The sequence below is a fragment of the Macaca mulatta genome, chromosome 4, assembly GCF_049350105.2.
Source record: "Macaca mulatta isolate MMU2019108-1 chromosome 4, T2T-MMU8v2.0, whole genome shotgun sequence".
NCBI lineage: Eukaryota > Metazoa > Chordata > Mammalia > Primates > Cercopithecidae > Macaca > Macaca mulatta.
Genome location: NC_133409.1, coordinates 115,666,960 through 115,672,959, shown reverse-complemented (window position 1 = coordinate 115,672,959; position 6,000 = coordinate 115,666,960). Strand labels below are relative to the sequence as shown.

General features: G+C 44.3%; 1 protein-coding gene across 2 annotated transcripts in view; it reads left to right on the top strand.

The window, feature by feature from the left end:
- Positions 1 to 330: 330 nt before the first annotated feature.
- COL19A1 (collagen type XIX alpha 1 chain) overlaps positions 331 to 6,000 on the top strand; it is a 331,016-nt gene continuing 325,346 nt past the window's right edge. For both annotated transcript variants that reach the window (XM_015136650.3, XM_015136652.3), the window contains exon 1: positions 331 to 415. The gene's annotated coding sequence lies outside the window, so the exon portion shown is untranslated. The remainder of the gene's footprint in view (positions 416 to 6,000) is intronic.

Below are 6,000 nucleotides of genomic sequence, written 5' to 3'. Positions count from 1 at the left end.
GAAACATAAATGATATCTTAGCTCAATCGTTAAAAAGCCAATTACCTACTTGTGAACGTTTGCCACATACAATAATACTCTAAAGACACTTCATGATCAGAAGTGAGAAACTCTAGGCATCTGCATCCAACCGTCATTTTATCTGTGAAACTGCTAGTAAAGCATAAACCTGAAAGGCATTACTCCCAGCTCTAAGGCAACATTGCTGTCATTAAAGAAAACCTGTGCCTGAGTTGGCTGAGTACCTTCTTGCAGAGTCCTCTGTCCTCGCGGAGTGGGAGGGTCACACGGGGAGAGACTAATAAGGGCAGAGATGCGTCCCCCTTCCCCACTCGCAGGGAGCTCACTCCTCGGCGGTGCCGCAGCCCTGTCCGGACTCCACTGCGCCTCTGAGGGGCTCAAACACGAATTCAAGGTAAGCTGCGCGGCTTTGCGACCGGCCCTGCACTTGCCCTCTCACACATGCCCGGGCTATGTCATCTGCTCGTGTTTCTGATTATCTGTGTGCATCTGCTTTTCAAGAAAATGTAAAAACTGTGCTACACATGGAAATACGTTTAGGTGGATACATAATGCACACCTGCATACGTTCCCATAGGTGCTTTAAGGACGGGACCAAAAACGTTTGGCAGGAGACGGCCACTCTCATAGGCTACATATCATGTAGTTCGTGTTCCTATGTTCACATGATGCAGGCTTCATGCACTACACTTAAGTTCTAGGTGGTTTTTCTGGCTATGTGTGTCTGTGAAGCGGAACTATGAGCACTGCTGATGCGGGTAGGGACAGACATCAAATACATTACAAAAAAAATGAGGGGTTAAAGGAGCAAAACAAACTCACTATCAATTCATGCCGTTAGAGCGCTTTTTTTTTTTTTTTTTTTTTTTGTTTTGTTTTTGTTTTTGACGGTGTTAGCCCTGGAAGCGAGGGAGCCAGTTAAGGGGCGTAAGCTAAGAGACGCGGGGTTCCGCTGCGCTGCCCTCGGGCCCGGGGTTACCTACTCCACATGCGGGTATTTCTCCCAAGTGCGGCTTCTGGGGAGCGGCGCGGGCGCGGGCGGGAATTCCAGGATTGCAGCCCCGCCACGTCCCGGAGCGTTCGGCCGTGTTCCTTAATTACCCTGCAGCATGCGCAGCGCGGCCGGCCAGAGCGCCGCCGCCGTCCCCGCCGTCCTCGCTGCAGCCACTGCCGCCGTCGCCGCCACGGGAACGTCCCAGTCGCCGCACGAGGAAGACGCGGCCCCAGCCTCCGCCGCCTCCGCTGTCAGAGTCCCGCGGCCACCACCGAGAGCGCGCCCGCGCCGCCGCCACCGCGGCCGGGAGCAAGGAGGCGGCGCCGGGCGGCCCAGCTAAGGCGCTGCAGGGTCGCGAGGAAGTTTGTTGGCCCGGAACCAAGCACGCCGTCGGGCACGCTAGCTCCCCGAGAGCAGGCGGGCGCGTAAGCGAACCCCCTTAGAGGTTACCGAGGGAGCGGGAAGCCGGAAAAAGGGTGGGCAGAGGAGCTGGGGGACAGGCGAGTGACCTAGGAGCCCCAGAGGAGCTTCATTTGATGAGAAGGTGAAGAGGCAGAGGGGACCAGCGTGCCTTGTCAGCCTCAGGGGACAGTGGGCTGCAGAGCAAAATGAGGAGGGCCCAGAATGCTGATAATGAGTAGTTTCAATAGAACAATCCGGAAATAGAGGCAAGGGAGTGATCATGAGCCACGACTTGAGATTGGGAGATGGAAGGGTAAGGGAAATAAATTGTGCCACCTCCCTCAACCCCTAATTCCAAGACGACTCAGTCCCATCTTATGCTTGGATAAGTCTGAGGAGGATTAAGATGTGAGGATAATCGCTCTGCTCTAGGGGAATTTACATCTGCCTGTTAATGGAGGAGATGAAACAAAAGCACTCCAATACCTATTTTCAACCACCTATCCCCCCCCCCCCCAAAAAAAAGAGAGAACACCGACGCCTCCCCCTCTGCCCAAATCAAACACCACGATAATTCTTTAGGAGACTAAAGGGAAAAAAAGAAAGAAAAAAGCCCCTGCTCGTATGTGTTGTCTTAGCATCTCCTTGTTGTTGACTGGTGGGAAACTTGCAGGACCCTCTCTAAGTAGAGAGATCTTTGATATGGGCCTGCAAAGCTGAGATATTTAGGTATTCCAGTGGTTAAAAACATGCATAAATGCCCCTTCCTGTGGAGGGCTGACAGGGTTTTTGTGTAGGAATATCTCTTCAGGATGAAAAAGAGGAGGGTGACCCCCAGAGGTAGAAAGTTTATGCTCTCTCTAGGGGATAGAAAATGGAGAAAGTAACTGGCAGGTGCTTCCATTACGTTTTGTCCTACCTGAGCTCTCTAAGTGGTAAGGGACCTAAGTGGAGTTTCCTGGGAAAAGAGAGAGACAGCGTGGCAAAAGAGCAAGAAAGTGAACCTGAAACTGAAATGGACAGGTCCAAGAAAGAGCAAAAAGGTGAAAGAAACCCAAATGTGATTATTATCACAATTGGGACATCATCTCTGTATCTGAATCATTCTCATCCTAGAAAACCATCCAAAACAGATGGGAGCTGATGGTATTTTCCAAAAATGGAAAATTTCCATCTACTTTCTGGTCCTCCAGTTTAATCTCTCTTGCTGCAATTTTAGTTTATTTTCTCCAGCAGGCAGAAATGCCAATGTGGGTACACAGAGTCAATGGTTCTAGAGGCGGAAGAAGATATGAAGTTAGAAACCATGGTAGTGTGACTAAGTGGCATCACAAATGAAAATTCAAGTGAAGAATGAAAAATAAACGGAAATGTAAGGAAGCAGGGCTATAGAGATGCTAATATATAACCCTGAAAAGATGCTGAAAAAAAAAAAAAAAAAAAAACCCAGAATGAATAGGACCAGAGTTGAGTCATCTGAGGCAGGCCACATTGAGGATGTACATCTTAAACAGGCAGAGAGTAACTTGCTTAGCAGAAGGGATCCAGCAGGGAGGGCATTCCAGCCAGAAGGAATTGCATGCGTGAAGGCTTAGAGGTGGGAGCAAACAGTCATGTGCCTTGTAAGACAGAGAATCCAAGCAGGGGTGAAATCTGAGATGGGTAGAGCAGATAGCACCTGCCAAGGAGAGATTGGAAAGGAGAGGCTAAGAAGCAACGGACTTTTTAGGGTGTTATTTTGTAAGCCAATAATAAAATAATCAGGTGAGCAAGTTGCATATTAAATTTGATAGAAAGATGATGAATGCAGAGTGGACTATTAGGCCTCTGTTACCTATGCATATGTTATGAAGCGCAAAGGATTTCTGACCTCCTCTCTTTAAGAGAAATCAAAAGGAATTGTGAAGGCATAATTGTGAAAACTAGTAGAGCCCTTCAAATTGAAAAAAGAAATAGGAAAAATTTATGAATTTGAAAATATGTCCATACTTTATATATTAACTTAAGATGATATTATATATGTGGAAAACAACAGAGCAAGAGAATTGTAATCAGAAAAAAATGGGGGCTGGGCGTGGTGGCTCACGCCTGTAATCCCAGCACTTTGGGAGGCCGAGGTGGGTGGATCACAAGGTCAGGAGATCGAGACCATCCTGGCTAACACAGTGAAACCCCATCTTTACTAAAAATACAAAAAATTAGCCGGGCGTAGTGGTGGGTGCCTGTAGTCCCAGCTACTTGGGAGGTTGAGGCAGGAGAATGGCGTGAATCCAGGAGGCGGAGCTTGCAGTGAGCTGAGATTGCGCCACTGCACTCCAGTCTAGGCCACAGAGCAAGACTCCCGTCTCAAAAAAAAAAAAAAAAAAAAAAAAAAATGTAGGTCAGTTGTGATGGTTGAAATTGAGAATGGTCCTGGAAAAGTTGATGGAAACAAATCATAGTTCAGAGAAGTCAGTGGGTAAAACAGACAAGTTGATGAGAAGGGAGAGAATAGGTTAAGTGTGCTCAAAGGAAGTCCCAGGTTTGAGACCCTCTGGATTTAGACACTAGTTTGGAAGTAATAGAAGAAATAACAAAACAGAGGAAACGTGACAGAGTTGGACATATTTCATAGTACAAACATTGGGAACTAGGGAGTATGCTTTCTGTGGAGGCAGAGAGCAACTTCAATAGTACTATTTTTTGTCCCACTAAGTAACTGAAATTATGTTCACTGAGCTTTCTTTTAGTAATTTGTACTCTATTTCTCCATCATTCTTTTCTTCATGCACATCATGCTACAGATGTTAAGCCCATACCTGTCTATATCACTTAGTGGTTCCCAACCTTTCATTTGCTTATTTTTAGTCCAAATGTATTGCCTTAGACCGTATCATTCTACAGATTGATCACATGAATACCTACTAAATGTCAAGTTTAAAGAAGACACAGATAAATAAAATACAATCTGTTTCCTCCAAGATGTGCAAGATAGGAAAGAGACAGAATGCAAAGGAGTTACAGCAGTGCAGTATAAAGTGTGCAGAAGCATAAGTGGGTATTGAGCTCTGTTGGATCACAGGACAGTGGGTAGTGAACTCTTCCTGGTATGATTCTCACAGACTTCACAGAGGACATGGCATTTGAGCTACACATTGAAGGCAGAGTAAGTGTTTTCCAGATTGGAGAGGATTGGAAGGACTTTCCAGCAGCCAAAAAAGCATGTGCAGAAACCTGTGAATCGTTAATAATTTGATGGCGAAGGGTATTTGGAAAGAGGTAGCCAGACAGGTGGTTGGACAGATGAGTTAAGACCCCACTGTAAAAGAGCCTTGCGTGCCTCACTTTGGAGTGGGCAATGAAGAGCCACCAGAAAACTTTGAGCAGGGCAGTTAAGTGACTAGATCTTTGTTTTAGAAATAGAATTCTTGAGAAGTTAGGAGGAGGTGAAAATAAAGGAAACAAGACAGAGGACAGGAATCCAGTTAGGAGTCTACTGCAGTTTTCCAGATTAGGAATGGTAAAAATGTGAACTAAGGCAGTTTCAGTGAGGATGAGAAAGTTGGTAGGGATTCAAAAGACATTTACAAGTAAATTTGATAGACTTTGACAGAGATTTGATATGGGGAGGGGGTAAATAAATGGAAGATGATTTTGAAATTTTTAACTTGAGTTCCTAAGTTAATGATGATGCCTGTAATTAAAATGTGTAGGTCATGAGGTTTCTGTAGAATATAATGAGGGTAGAAACTTTGCCTAAATTGCAAAAGACATCTGCACATTTACTTCAATTTCATTACTCCAGCCACTGATAAAACTATGAAATAATGCCAGACCTAGTCCTAAACTCTTAGGGATATTTTACCTGATTATTGGCTTGAATTTTTTATTCTGTAGGCTTGGCTCTTCAGCTAGTTTTCTCTAATAGTTTACAGACCCTACTATAGCTTCACTAAAGATAGATTCTAAAGATTGGTGAAAGAACAGATGTGTAACACCTGTTGTTTTTGCTTATTTACACAATGTGTCACTTCATAACAGTATGACCAGATTTTCCTGGTGGAGTTATGTATGTATAGGCATACTGGATGGTGGTCAAGAAGTTTCGATTTAAAAATCAACCTCCTACACAGTCACGCATTATTTCCCTTCATAATAAATGCTCTGAAAACATAAGTTATTTGTCATTTAACAAATTACATCTACTTTTTTGAGAGTTGAGATGCCGTGTACATTAAATGTAACAACCTATGTAAAGCAAATAAGTATTCTCTTTCTATTTCCTCCTCTTTCTCTCTTTTTTCATGTGTCCTTTACATATTATTTTCTATTTTGGTGTTGGCTTTAACACTCTGACCTTTTTTACCTAACACCAAGTTTCAAAGATGTACAAAGAACACTTTAAATAGTTAGATGGCATAACAGTAAAAATATTAATGATTCACAGGCAGATTTGATTTGGCTCACTCAAAAGCTGGTGCTGAGAGGCTCCTGACCATCTATTTAGCAAGCCCATCTTTTTTTTTTCTTTTTTTCTTTTTTTTGAGACAGAGTCTTACTTTGTCACCCAGGCTAGAGTGCAGTGCTGTGATCTCAGCTCACTG